Source organism: Metopolophium dirhodum, chromosome 5 (genome assembly GCF_019925205.1).
Source record: "Metopolophium dirhodum isolate CAU chromosome 5, ASM1992520v1, whole genome shotgun sequence".
Classification (NCBI taxonomy): Eukaryota; Metazoa; Arthropoda; class Insecta; order Hemiptera; family Aphididae; genus Metopolophium; species Metopolophium dirhodum.
Genome location: NC_083564.1, coordinates 37,777,548 through 37,794,315, shown reverse-complemented (window position 1 = coordinate 37,794,315; position 16,768 = coordinate 37,777,548). Strand labels below are relative to the sequence as shown.

The 16,768-nt window shown below is 27.1% G+C and overlaps 1 protein-coding gene across 1 annotated transcript in view; it reads left to right on the top strand.

Moving 5' to 3' along the window:
- The first annotated feature begins 8,474 nt into the window (after positions 1-8,474).
- LOC132945416 (uncharacterized) overlaps positions 8,475-16,768 on the top strand; it is a 32,904-nt gene continuing 24,610 nt past the window's right edge. The window contains exon 1 of the mRNA XM_061015154.1: positions 8,475-8,750. The gene's annotated coding sequence lies outside the window, so the exon portion shown is untranslated. The remainder of the gene's footprint in view (positions 8,751-16,768) is intronic.

Genomic DNA, 16,768 nt, shown 5'->3' with positions numbered 1-16,768 from the left:
GATGAACTGAAACTTGAAAGTATCGAAATACTTTATGAAAATAACCTGATCATAATGAAATTTGCGAGTTTTTATTAAAACTTACATTATAATATGTACGGTTTAACGAACTGTCTGTTTATATTAGTGGCTTATTGTTTTTTTGTTCACTGAAATCAAAATATACAATATATTATATTTATAATACAATAGTATATTTTGCTGAAATTATTAGAATTGTTAACCGTCGCCGACGAATTTCGACAATTGACGATTGCCATAGATATTATAAAATATATTGTTTATTATGATAAATCCATAGAACTTATATATTATAGTATTATCTAGTTCTAGTACTATCAGTATTATCAGTACCTATACGGTATATTGATAAATCGTATGTTCTTTTACAGAAATCTTTGTCATCTGCAATGCACCTATTCTGGTTTTCTATTTCAATTATAGTTCGCATGCCAAATTTAACTATACAAACTGGTCCAGGCGCGGACTGGCTGGGATGCTGGGATGCTACAGCATCCCTTGCCCTAAAATATATTTGCCTAATATTATTTATTATATATTTAAAGACTCTAGACACCTAATGAACAACAGATTGTTACCAACTTACGATTACTAGTAATCTATAATATTGTACAACTTTGATTGAAAGTTTTTTGTAACTTGGTACTTATTTACGTGTTTAACGTATATTCAATATTTTTTCAAAACAAAATAAAATATATTAATATTTTATAAATAATCTACATGTATTAAATTCGCCCCAACAATTTATGTTATTTGCCCTTTAAATTGTGTAGCATCCCGTGCCCTATTTTACCAGTCCGCGCCTGCCTATAGGTACTTACTCCAGTACTCTACAAATCTATATACCTAATATTATATATTATGTAGGTACTTATAAACATTTTATATAGCATTCTTAAAGGCCATTAAGGCCCATTGCCGCGACACACACCTCAACAGTTATCATAGCAACAACCTATTGTATAGAGTGGTTTTTGAATCGAGTGATACTTTTAGATTTGAAGATATTTGTTAGACTGTAATAGCATTTATTTGCTGCAGCAGTTCTTATTTTAATTTCTTCATGGTTATTATTTGTGCTATTTATTGTAACTCCGGACTATTTGAAACTATGTACCTATACTAAGAGTAGGTATACTCTTTGAAATGTATTAATATCTAGATGTTCTCCGTGGTCATCTCGTCTAGATATTACCTCAGATATCTATACTAACTTTTCCTATCACAATTTAATTTCTGGGTCTTTTTTATTTTTTTATAAACGAAAAATAAATCAATCAAAACTGTTTAAAAATATTTAATTTTATTTATTCATAAAAAAAATACATTAAGGTTATTTAGTCATAAATTCACCTAGTTATTAATTACTACTTGTTACGTTTTTAAATATAATAATAATAATAATAATAATAATAGCAATAAATCATAAATGTTTTAATTTTAAAATTATTACAATACCTACTATATTATTTTACTATTTTGGTTATACGTGTAATATCTTCTATATTGTCATCTCCGACCCCGTATATGCAAACTTTACTACATACATAAATAAAAATAAATGTTTTTAAAACATGTTGATGAATTTATTTTTGTTTTTCAAAATCCAAAAAAAAACTTATTTGTGCTTAAGTGCATGGTGAATAAAATTGTACACGGCAAGCAATTCGAACAGACCCCCGTAATTACATGCATTACAGTACTTCTCTTTTTTGGCATGCTATTCGGGTGCAGTCAGCCGTTGGTATCTATATAGCCTATAGCCGCGTGCACTGCTAATTATGTTCAACAAATAGCCAATAACAAAGAGAATATTTGCCGTCATTTGTTGAATCACAGTGTCACACGCATCAGTTAAATATAAATAAATAAGATATTTGAAGTTTAAGCTACTTTTTTCTCGGAATTAATTATTTACATAGTCATGGCTTAATTTATTTTTTTATTTATAAGATAAATAGTTATTATTTTGAACAAACTATTTCAAACGCGTTAAAATAATAATAATAAAAAAATCAAGACAGGATATACAAATAATATATGTATATTATTTTTACTCAGGTATTAAGGTTTTCTTAGTACCAGATAATAACATCATTTTTATAAATTTTAACGATGAATCATTGCATTAAATGATCCTGAGCGGAACCCGGGTTACTATAGATTCTATTGTATTACACCCAATATAATATATACCGACATAGACTCATTAGTCATCAGACATAAATACCTAATAGTTAATACCTACTATTTCTGTAAAAATAATCCATTTAGTCACACCGAGCCACACAGGTAAGATAGAGTGGGAAAATGTACAGGCGTCTCCTTTCGAGTCATCTATAATAATGAAATCAACCATTTTTTTATTATTATGAATAATTTCGAAATAAAATAATAGTAAAATGTCATACAAAATCAATGTTAAAGAAACTACTTAATAATAATTTAATAGGTACCTGGTACATATTATATTATATATACTATAATAAGGATGTTCTAGAGTGGGAAGACCAATCGGGCCAGATCCAGATGTTCCGTTGTAAAATGCTTAATATGAAATTATAAAATTTTATATACTATATATAGTATATAAAAATAGTATAGTATTTTTAATCATATTTTAACCTGCAATTCGCATACCTACACCTTAAATGTTAATTATTAATTTTAATGTATTAACATCTTCACGCCCCCCCCCCCCCAAAAAAAAATGGGTCTAGAGTGAATTGGTAAATTCGATGTCACGAAATAGTGTAACGGAAGTTGCGGAATTGTTCAACTCAGTAGCCCAAGTCTCTACTTACTCCGTGGCAACGTATAAAATATATTAATATCAAATTGTTATTATTATTATTATATGTATTAATTTTGATTATATAAATGATCACATGATATTTTCTTACTATTATTAATCATTGTTATTTATCATAAAACGCTTAAATATTATTATTATGAACATTTCATAAATTATAGTTTATACTACTTGTGAACACATAAACATTGAGCGTCAGATACAAAATCTGACACGTCTTTTTTTTATGACGATAATCATTATTTCGAAAAACTTGTAGGTATATTTATATTTATATTGTAGTTCAAAATAAGCGATAGGTATTATGAACAATTATAACTGTAAATAAAATGATTTCTTAAAAAAGGCAATTGCAATAATATATTAGTATAAAACTATGAAATAATAGTAATAGTTTTCAAGTGTTCCTTGTTAAAAAAATATGATTGAATAAATGTATAATAATTATATATTATCTTGTTTAAAAAAAAATCGTAAAAGTATAAGTTATAAAAAACGTAACTTACTCTAGTCACGTAAAATTAAACACCACCACAAAGAAAGTTTTCGACGTTATCAGAATTTATAAGCGGTGGTCGGTGGATAACATTATTTAACAATATAGTGAAATTCTGAGACGGGTTTCGTTTTTAAATTGTAATCTTATATAGTAATTGCCACTATGTACTATTCACGTCATATAAATAAATAATAATAGGTATAGGTAGGTACAGATAGGTTAGATATTTAATAGGACGTATATTATGTAATTCATCTATAATTTAGTGAAAATATAATAAATGTCTTACTTTTTAGTTTTTTCTACACGTATGAGGGTAGGTATGTTAAAATAATATATTTTTTACCTTCCGCATTATTTTTTTTTTATTTTCAAAATATTTAAGTACTTAATAATAATTTACAATATAACCGGTTCTATATTCTTATAATTGTACTAAAAATTAATATTCTATACGATAAAAATTGATTTGTGTATCTACGATATAGAACTATGTATCTAAATATAATAGAAATGCATAAAAAATGGTTGTTAAGCATTTTACTTAAGGCTTTAGCTATTTTTACACGTTCTACGTCTTACAAAACTATGATTTTAAACACCCCACCCCTCTTCAATATGAAAATACATAAAAACCCTAACCCTATTAATAATAGATATTATTATGATAAGTGATAATACATTATTAGTATGGCGTTATTACTTATGTCAATCATAGGTTTATTGTTAAATTATAATTTATTATTGCCAAAACAATACACATCGGCTGCACATTGGCTGCATACAAATTATTTGAAAATTACTTTTTTTGGAAATTGAAAGTTGTTTACAATATTTAGATAATTGATGAAGGTACATTATTATTCATTGCAATGAATTATTGTTAGATAGGTATAATATCGAATAGCTATATACCTATATCACAAATCAAGAGACATAATATTATATAACTTTTCTAATTATTTTTTAATATATTTAATGTATATTGTATACGGTAGTCGGTAGGTAAACCTACATAATTTATTGTTCAAAATGTAAATTGCATATTATGTTAAAGTTCACAAATTTATTATAAGATTTTATTTGGATTTCAGGTAAAAGAGACATTAATATTTGTTTAATCCGAAATCAACGTCTTTAAAACATAGGGTACCTATATTTTTTTCAGAGGTTTTTCTCAAGGTTATATCTTCCCAAACATTGATTGCGCCTCTAAAACAAGACTGCAAGAACTCAAAGAGTATAGTTTTGGGAAAAAGGGATTTGAAGTTTAAATCTATGATATTTTAAAGAGCTTACTTACTTTTCCTATGCGTTTATACTAAAGAATTAAATATTCTTGCAAACATACTTCACAACAGTGGTGAGGCAAGCTATTTTAACACAAGGAGTAAAGATTTTAGTTTATACCCACCTACCCAATATTTGATCAAACACATAAAAAAATATATACGTGTTATACTATAGTCTTGAATTTTGACTTCAGTGACTAATTGGATTAATTAAAATAAGTATACTACCATAAAATAAATATGGCCCTCTTTCTTTGAAAATTACCTAAAAAATTAAATAATTAAATACTGACATATTTTTAGTGGCTAAATGAAAAATAATATTCAATGTGATGTTCTTGCATTTTAATATTTTATAGATCTATTTTTTCACCATCTATATTCGAAAGTAGTTATAACTCAAAATTGATGAATTTTTAATTGTGCCTGTCTTTTTCTAGAGGTGCGAATTTTGTTACGGACATTTATCTACTATTATAGTACCTATACTTTATACTCTATATATGTAAACACGAACGTCTCGTAATGGAAATATTGGATATTGGGATGCTACTTATATTGTGGCATACAGGATACATGGTAACGAAAAAGCAGACTTAGAAGCGTCAAAATAAGCAGCCTCCTCTCCAGACACCCCATTTCTCACTATATACACATACGAAGACAAAAAGAAACAAACCAAACAAGTCCTAAACCATAAATGGCTCAAACTATATGGACTAACCAGAGTCCAGAATACAAAATTAAACCAAATAAAAAACAACATACAAACATGGCATAACCCAGGACTAAAGAGAAAACTATTTTAAGTATTTTACGTTTTAAGATCAATAAAAAAAAAAAATGATATTATCTGTCTACGATTAGTGGAATTATTTTTAGACTAACAAGTTATTATAAGATATTACAGTACCTACCAAAATGCAAATTTTCCGTTAAAATGGGATAACAAATATTTTTTTTCGTGAGATCCAAATAAAGATTGCACGTACGATAATAATAATGATACCTTATGTTGGTAATAACAAAAAAAAGGTTATTTCATCATGTCGCGTACCTATAGATAAATTACAACAACCTTAAGTACTTAAGTCGTATCCCGTCAATTATATAATATTATATTCAACGTGCATACACTATATAGGTATACACGCGGTCTCATTGATGTGCGTATTTTTTTTTTATATATTATAGTGCGTTACATTGTTATTGTATTATATTCTACCATTATATACAATATACCTACAGGTATCACGGTTTTTATTGTTATCATACTGTTAAGTTTATACCTACTTAATGAAGCCAGTGGAGTGTAGGTAAGCGAAATTATAATACACAATATAATATATATTAGAGGTAGAACGTAGAAACATGGGGTGGTTTAGATACTATTTCAAAATGATATGTCTAGTTTATTACGTAATTTTTAAATATGTAATACGCATATCAGTTTTTAGGCACCTGGGCACCTTATTTTTTAAGTAAATGCTTATTGTTTCTTCGATCACAATTATGAAATACTTGATTTTTCTGTTGACTGTATAGAAATTTATTTTAATTTGAATACAATGTATATTGTATTTTATGATTAACCATTAATAATAAACATAAGCACATAACTAAAGCCAATATACAACTATAACCAATATATACCTAAAATTTTCAAGGACTTAAATAATTTGATTTTACTGCCTTTAAAAATAAAAAAATATCGAAATTGATTAAATCAGTGATTTAAAATTCTAGGTATATTGATTTTAAATAGTTTATAAGTCCCGACTTACCTGTTATTTTGCTAATTAAAATTTAAACCAAAAAACGTGTATTAACAGCCCAAACTAGGAAAACATAAACAAACATACATACATTTTTTCTCGCGTTTAATTGTTAATAAAATAGCCCATAAATCATAATCCACGAAGAACGAAAGAACGAAAGAAACATTAGCATGCCAGCTATAAAAATGCCATTTTTTTTTTACTTGGTGATGTTAAAATATTTATCACATAGTTTGTTTGGTTCCGGTATAAACAAATATAATGCACATGTTAAGTCACAGTCAATAAACACCGATCGATTTATTTTCTTGTACATAGGTACCTGTAACCTGCCTATGTAATTTTGTCCAAAACTCTTCCGTACGACCATGATAACACGAACTGCATGAATACAAATATGTCTAGATACACGATGATATTATACCCTTGCAAATATTATGTTTATAAGAAAAGAATATAAGATTATACAACACTACCTATGACTATGATTTTCAATAAAAACGGTAATGTATATTGTATCTCTATTTATTATTTACATGATACAGTTTCTGATTCACCGAGTATCCTTCCTAACATGACTATAATACGATGAGTCATTTACGAGTATGTTAGTATGTAGGTTCCTACCTATTACTACCGTAAAGTTGGTATAATGGTATATTACACTAACGATTATTTTACTGAATAATATATTCCAATATTTCATTGATCTATCGAGATTCGAGTCTTACTGAATAACAACCATTAACAGATTAAAATATGTACCTCAGTACCTGCACCTTGCCAATCATATTATATACCAATATTGGCTATAGCTGTCAACCCACGTGTATGATTTATTGATTTCCTAAAAAAATTATAAATGTATTGTTAAGGATTCACTATTTTTCAAATTTAATTTGTTGTCTAGTGACAAATTAACATTTGCTTTACTTTTATTTATTAATCTAGAAATCATAGTTTTACAATAAGGGAAAATAACCTGAAGGCTGAAACTTTGAACACATTGGAAAATATATACCATCTTAATTATTATATACCTACTAAAAAAAATATATTTTTTTACATAAATAAATTCTGCCTTAAAAAACATACTTACAAAGATTTCACACATTTAACCATATTTAATTGTTTGTTCAAAAAGTGATCTTTGTTTCACGTCAAAATGTATAAGTTATTATATTTTTGTTTAAATTAACTAAAATGTTGAAGGTTGTATTGCTGCTGGGCAGCCTTCGCCTTATTTCCTCCAGATAAAAATTCATGTCAAAAATGTTTTTATCTTTTTTCAGCAAATTAGAATATTGTACTTGCAATGGAGAAATTCCAAAATACAATAAAAAAGTAAACCACAATTATTTAAAGTAGGTACCTATGTAATTTTTTTTGTTTTCTCTTGAAAATATTTATTTGCGTAAATTTAGTTTTTATATCAAACAATTAGTTTTGAAAATTTTTGTTTTTTGTAAATTAATATACTGAAACAGAACGACATTTAAAAACAATGTATTTAATACTATACATATATGAATATATGGTATTTATTTGTGAACATTCAGTAAAACGAATAATACCCCTTTTATGCTGTTTACAATGGTGCACCCAGGGGGGGGGGCTTTGGGACTAAAGCCCCCTCCACAAAAAAATATTTTTCATTAAATTGTGTCACAAATATATTAGACGTTAGATACCAATACTTATTAGAGTTAAGATTATTTTTTATATACTATCAAAAATATTTAAAAATGCATATTAGTTATTACATAAGTATTAAATATACAAACAAATTTAAATAGCTGTTTAAATTCAAAACTATATTTTATTAAAAAATCTATTAACTTTGAATTATTGTTTATATTTCACTGAGCTAAATCAGGTCAATGATTATATCCTAAAATCTTCTTGTGAAGCGAGTTAATATACTTTTATTTTATAGAAAAACTGTAAACAGAAACCATAAAACCACATGCTATTCTATTATACTAAAGTCCAAATGCATGTTTAAGGTGGGAGTAAAGTGAAAGAATCGTTAGTCGTTATAGATGTTACCGTTAGCCGGTTAACGCAAACGTACCACTGCAGTATCGTGACCGAAACCACCGGTAGGTAGACGTGCGGTTGGTGTACCTTAAATTTATCGATTTATGAACGATTTAATTAATTATAATTTAATATTGAAACAAAGTGAACTTCATTATATTTGTCGATAAGTAGCTATTTACGTATATTGATAGTGTTAAATAATTGTGTTTAAAGTATTTAGTTCACTATAATATAAGGTTTTAGCAATCATGACTTCGTTTCCCGGTGCTTGATTGGTATAAATTGGAAGATTCTTTAAAAAGGTAAATATTTTTAAAAACTAATGGTTATCCATAGAGTACCAGCTGATTGGTAATTAATGATTATACGGACAATTTAAAGACTAGGTACTATAAAACGATAGTTACTGATTTACTTAATTGTATTTATTTTACTCGTATACTTAACCTTGAATATACTTTAGAAATTTGAATTGAAACTTTTTTTTAACTTATACTGATTCCTTTAAAGCTAAAAATTAAATGTCTCGTGTATAGTTAATACTTTATATTTAAAATAATCAAACTAATATCAGTGGCGCAACCATGGTGGGAGGTAGGGGGTGGTGTGAACTAGTAACCCTCCCTGGAATGATTTTTTCAGATCTAATTTTTAATTTTCAAGGCAAAAAATACAATATTATATAAGTATATTGTGACCGTAGACGAATGACGATTGCAGATGTATTTGACGTTACAATTTTATATTTTTTTGACTAAATGGTATGATACACTTCACATACAGAAAAGTAGATATAGCCCACGGTTTTTAGGCTTATAATTGATAATATATTGGAAAAATAAGTTAAAATAATTAGGGCACCACACCCGCATTTATTATGCATTTGAATCTGTCCTAGTTCAGCAGTTCATATTTTGTTATGTGAGTTGTTATAGTAAATTTACTTAATATTGTCAAATTTAAAGGTAATAGCATATTAATTTTGTTGTCTCTAATAATTTTTTTTTGATATTTCAATGTCCAAGCGAGTTATAATCGTTTTTTAAAAAAATAATTAAACAAACTTAAAACTCTCTTTAAACATGAAAAATCCAAAAAATCATTTGAAAAACAGAGAGAAGTAGTAAGTACATTATTATGTTATTATCTTTACATTTGATGATAGGTAATTAATTCACCAAAGTTTTAAAAGTAATCAAACTACGACTCTAAACCTAAACTCTACGAATACTAATTTACTGTATATAACAACTCTTGTAAAATGGAGACAACAAATGCGTGGCGTCAATTTAAAATTATAAGTCTGTACCTAATTTGCTTAACTTTTTGTTATTTGGTTAATTGTAATTTGTATGTAGAAATTATTTATTTATGGTATGGATTTTTTTTTAGCATAAAATGTACGCCTGAATTGTTCTTCTTTTATTACCCAGTTTGGTATAATTAGGTAGGTATTAAAGATATATTCAAATTAATTTATGTGATTATTAAGCAGGTGATAAAAAAAAAATACTATTAGAAACAAAGTAGAGGCACTGACCAGAATACTGGGAATTCGTGTTGAGAAATCGCCTCGATTTTAGCGCAAGTCAGTGTTGGAAAGCTATATAGTAATATAAATTTAAAAATGATCACTGCATTATCGACACTAATCATAAGTCATTGCATTCATACAATTATTTTTAAAAATTGTTAAAATATCAAGTCTTTTGGACTATTTTTTTTTAATTACAGCAAATCATTTTGCTTAGTAATTTTTTGCATTTTTACTATAAGAAAATTCTAAAACTGATCTATTAAAATAAAATAAGAATTTTAAAATTTAAAATCTTTCAGAGTCAGAAGATGCGTTTTCATACATTTTCCACCCATGTAAATATGTAATGCGTTATAATATACTAATTAATTTCTCGTGGTTATTTTTTTTATTAATCTTTTTGTAGCTTCGGCGACATGGACCATTAGCTTTTAACATGAGGTGCATTCCGTCGGTGTTTGGTTCTTCATGATGTGTCCGTGTGTGAGGACTCTCTCGTGGTTATATTATCATAAAATTATAATTTAATAATTTTCTCGCTAATTGAGTACAACCAAATATTCAAAAACATTTAACATTAAATATTAACTATAGCTGATCCCATGCACTTCGTTGCCCGTTAAATATACCAATTCTATATGACTCAAACTTTGTTCAATTCGTTAATTAATATTCGGTGTATGGTGTTCAAAATTTATCTTAACTTTTCCGTTTTTCGTAATAAAAATTCTGATTCGCATCACTATATTATCAGGTAGGCAATCTACCTGTGGTAGATTGCGGACCCCGTGCTGTTTGTACGGAAGTTTATGATTTAACTCTAAAGTATCAAAGTTATACCAAGTTTGTCATAATCACCTATGGTGAATTAATATAATCAATTATTATAAAATCCTAACCTAACCTGACCGTAGTAAAATCCGATAAATAAAAAAAAACAAATTTAACCATTTTTAAATTAGCCTATCTTCTTCCTAGAGGTCTAATCTACACACAAACATTCATTTATTGATTAATTGTTTTTTTTTTTGCTAAACTAAATAATTATAATAATTGTTTGAATGTTATTTATTTTCAGCCAGCGACTATTTCTTACTAAAAAAGGCATAGGTATATAATTTACATATTTTTTTTAATTAAAATTAAAATTAAAAAATGCACACAATATATCTTTATGAATTGTAGCCTATGTGTTATTCTGATGTATAAGCTATATTATTGTAAAGTTGTATTAAAATCCATTCAGTAGTTTTTACGTGAAAGAGTAATAAACATACTTACAAACTTTCGCGTTTATAATATTAGTATAGCATATTTCTTACTTCTATAATTTGGTACCTACTACCAGTATGGGTAGTGGGTACTATACCTAACCATTATTATTCCTTGCAGTTTTTACTGATTAATAAGACTACCAATAATATATTATTTGTTTCACTGAACTAATAATTAATTTTTTGTTTAAACAATTAAATACATACAGTTAGACAATCATATCATAATTGAACTGTACTAAAATTGATTAGACCTTATAGTTATATACCCAATAAATTAAATACCAAGTCTAAAATATTTTTTTATTACTATTATTTAGTTACAAATAACATAATATGTAAGCTGTGTTATTTGAACTATGTTAAATAAAGCAAAATAATTGTCTCGGTGAATATTTTTTTTTCAGTTGATACGGTTGCCAATTAATAGCTGATGATTAAATCAACTATGGGAAAGATATTTTTTTTTATATACGAAAGCAATCTTAAATTGCATTAACTCTCTTAGTATAAATATGGTTTACAATACAACTAAATCGATGTCACTATTTTAATGTAATTAGAAAATACATCAGCAGTGAGAGCATGAACTAAAAAAAAAACACAACAAATTTATTTTCGTATAGATACCTAATAGATAGTTGTTTAAGTGTATAAATATAATATCTATGTATAACAATAATATTTAGTTGTTTCAACAAATAAAAATTATAATAAACAAATAAAGTAAATTATTACTATTATATTCATGTATTAAAGGGTTCGTCCCGTATTGTAAAATAAAATAAAAAAAATAATAAAATTGAGAACAGATAAATCAATTACCAATACACGATATAATATAATCACTTATGAAGTCACTAGTTATAATGCCGGATCTATAGGATATTTGTCACCAAACGCAAGAATATAATCCCCCAAACAAAAAAAATATTTTTATGTTTTTATATCAAAAAATTATGTACGTTAACATAGAATGTTTTTGTTATGATATATATTTATCACTCTCTTCATATGTACCTACAAAGTACAAACTAAATTTGATGTTGATAGATTAGGATTAAGATCTGACGAATGTGAAATATTACAAATTTTTGACAATTTTTGAAAGATAATTTATAAAAATGTCAAATATTAATTCGGGAACTGGGAAGAAGAGAGAATAATAATATAATAATGATAATTGATAACGGAAAATCGTACATATTTTGTACTGTACACAAACTGTGATATTTATGGCCATCAAAATTTACCGTTGGTATAACTTGTTTAAAAATGTTAAAACTGTCGTATAAAATTGCCGTTAAAAATAAAGAATATTTTTTCTTTTTTTTAAATTCTGTATATCCATATATATTCATTAATAAATCTCGAATACAACGAAATAAGATATACATACTTATATCAAGAAAAGAAAAAAAGAAGAATATATTATTATGTAAAATGATCAGTTATTAAGTTTTGCACATAACAAATTAAAAGTAGGTACTTACGTTTCGTTTTTTTTTTTTTGGAAAAGTTATTTAATATTTTTGGTAATGTCTGTATGTTATTTCATTCTTTTTTTGTTTCGAATTTTCAGCATTACTATACGTTTTTTCTGTACATTATTACGAATACTTTAATTGAGTTTGACATCAACGACTTTGATAGTGTCAGCACTAGTAGATAGATTCCTACAGGTACCTGTATAAATATGTAATGACTATAATGCGATTAATATACTTACTTATACTTTGTACCAAGTTCGATTATTCGATTTTGGTTCAGGAAAACGTTGCCATCTTAAATCATAATTCATATACAATATATTATAATAAATTATGATCTAAGGCTGCAATACTTAGCTCACCTTATCTTGACGAATACAATATTTTGATGTATTATATTTTATTGTATATAATATATGGCAAGTAGGCACATATCAATAGATAAGTACTAAAGTACCTATATCATAGGCACGAATGGAGGGGGGGTTTAGTAGCTAAGGCCCCCCAAATATTTCCTAAATTTGTTTTAAGCATATTCGATATTATTGTTGTACATACAAGCCCCCTGCCACAAATCTCAAACGCTATTTGTGCCTAGGTACCTATGCCTAATACGCTCAATCGTACATATATTTAAGATAGCTACTGATAATAGTTGATAATTCTTAATTATTAATTAATGAATTAAATGTACCTCTAGTACCTACACACATTACTCGTATACGAAATCGATCTATTCATGAAAAGTTTTCTATTTCATGAAGATGAAACGGTGAATAATATACTGTGTAAATCATTTACACAATAATATACCTAGTATATAAATATTTAACTAATTTTTAATATAAAAAAAATAAAAATAGGTACTTGTTTAAAAAACCAAAAATGTTACACTCAGCAGATCACGTCTAAAAATTATAGTGAATTATAACCTCTTATATAATTTAACGATAAGATTATTATCTAAGCCATATCTTAGGCTTTTTATTAAATTCATTGGCGTGAATAGGGGGGGGGGGGGCTTGGGGGGACTTAGTCCCCCCAAATGCGGTCAAGTCCCTCCCAGTTCAAAATCTAGTAATTAGTACTAATTTTTATACTCTGTGGTACTAAGCAATATGGCCTATTGGGAAGGGGGCTTGAGTTCCCCCAAACAATTTAGTCAATTTGCGCCTATGATTATATTTTAATATTAAAGCGAGTTATGAGTATTTTAAGATGTACGATTATACATATATAAGCATTTACTTTGGGGATTTTTTTTTCCGATTACCTATACAACATGTGTATCATAACTATATAATAAAAGTTATAAAGTGTTGCTATTGGGTGGCTTCTTTTTTCACGCGTCGCATGTCAAATTAATTAATGTATATCCGCATACATGCTTATTGTAAATTTAAATTACAGATTGTATGTTTTAAAATAAAGTTTAAAAAAAAAAAAAAAATATAATAAAAGTAGTTACTAGTTAGTACTATGAAAATATCATAATATACAATTTTTTTAAATCATTAAATTTGAAATGGTTTTTATAATTGTTTGGTTGGATTAATTGTTAAGTATTACATTTTGTATCAAAATTACTAAAAAATTTTACTATCAAAAATAACAACCACTAAGAAAAAATTATTAAGTTCATCAAGGAAATTTCTAGTTAAAATATGTCTTATTTTTACAGTACGCCCATTATTATATGTACCTACCTATGTAGGTATTTAATTTTAATCCATACTTTCTGGTTTATGGAGGTTTATTAACATTTGTGTGGTGAATTCCCGCGAAAATAATAAATTAAATATGGGAATACACTATACACTATTATACTGTTTGTTCTATAAACGGTTATCTATGATTTATGAATATAGTTAAATTAAAACAAAATTATTTTTAATCTATCGATTTCGTATCTACCTATACCTACTATACCTAATAATTAATAATTATCGATTATAATTTATAACAGTTGTCCGACATTAAATTGTGAAGCACTGAAGCCCATTCGCGGCGGTGGTTCCTTATAATATGTTACATAGTACGTTTCACCGCCTCCCGCGTTATACTAGGTCGAGATCGAGACTGGTAAGTAAAACTCTCCCCGCGTTAACCTCACGCGGCTAACCTCGATTTTTCGCGTGTTAGTTTCAATTGTGGAATAAGATGAAAATAAAACATCATCATAAACGCATTATTATTGTCATGGCTGTACACCAAGAAAACATCAAATGGCATATAATAGTTCCATTTATTATACACGAATACACGATACCTATCTATAAGTACTAAGTAGGCAAGTAGGCTCATCGGATAAAGATCAACCGACGTTTATTATTTTTGTATTAGATATATCAATGATAAAAAATACCACATCAGACCCCTTTGTTTTTTTTTAGAAATGCAACGAACCACGAAGGTCGCGTTCCCTACACGTGTCAACCCGATTATTTCCTATTGTCTAATTTGTACACATTACTGTAGAACATTACTCAAATGTGTGAAATTGCCGTCTTCATATTGTTTATGTACGATGCATTAATTTGACGAACAATTAACATGTGTACTGCAGGTGATGAAATAAGCGATAGGGTTGAGGCTAAAATTTAAATCTGCGTCGGCTGGAGTTAAAATCTCGATAGTGAAAGATTTGCGAAATAAATATTATTTTGTTGTTATTTTTATAATAAACAAAATTGAACTAAATAAAAATAATAGAATTAATTATTAATTATTTTACAATTAGGTAATTCAAGTTACATATTTTTTTTTATAAACAGTGATCTTTGATAAATTAATTAGCCTCAAATAATACAGATAACAAAAAAGGTTTTTTTATGTATTTTTAAACTTTCGTTAAGTTTTGAATGATTTAAAAGTATTATTTTATAAGTTAACAAGTTAAACGAAATTGCTATTAACTAAATACTAAATTCATAGCTATCATGGTATCATCACAATACAATCGAGTACCTACCTAGTTTACTATTTTGAACTGATGATGAGTATAAAAGTAAACTATAGTAAAATACTAAAATAGTAGGTACTTACATAATAATATATTATACTAATTATTTCAAAAAATGCAATTAACTGTCAGTAAATTTTCCAGATAATATTCAAATATCAAATATCAACGCTCAAATCCAAAAATGTTGAAGTTTTTTACCATTTTAAATCAGACGAATATTTTAATGTAGGTATAAGACTATAAATCGAATGGTTGGTAAAACAAATAGTATTCATTTTAAGCGAATAATCCATATGATAGGTATCTATGTACCTCTATATATACTTATCTATATACCTATACGACTATACGTATGTCGTTTATACTATATCGTACCTCAGATGATGACCCTATATTATTATATGTACCTACGTGCCACATCCACATGGCTACATCTTATGTGTATCGTGTACAAATCTTAAATAATTAATATAATATAATATAGTAATTTTACAAGTACAATGCATGATTATTTGTCAGAACTTATGTTCAAAATTGTAAAACTAGAAAAAATCGTTATTACTGAAGTAATTCTCGGTCCATTGACATTATCAATGTGCACGCAGAGTCCGGCGGACGTATAGGTACAATATATTATATAGGCAGGTATATAAAAACTATATAATATACAATAATATAATAGTAAAGAACGAATTACTGTCATACAAATGTTAACCGAAGTTTTTCGCCTGTTAACCATAGTTTTAGAATTCGGAATGTTAAAGCCTAAAAAAAAAATCGTCACGTACGACTATTATAAACGTATTAACCATTACAAAATCATCTACGCATGCAGTGCATTGTCCCCATTACAAATAGTTATACCTATCTCAAATATACAGCAATAGATATAATATCACCTACAATGTATACACGTACATATTATACGTATTACCTATATATTTGGTACATTGAGTATTCAATGTGCGTTTCAAAGTTTGTCAGTGGCACGAGCGAAGGGAGATGCATATTATGATATTATATACCTATGGGACGAAAGTACCTATACCTACGA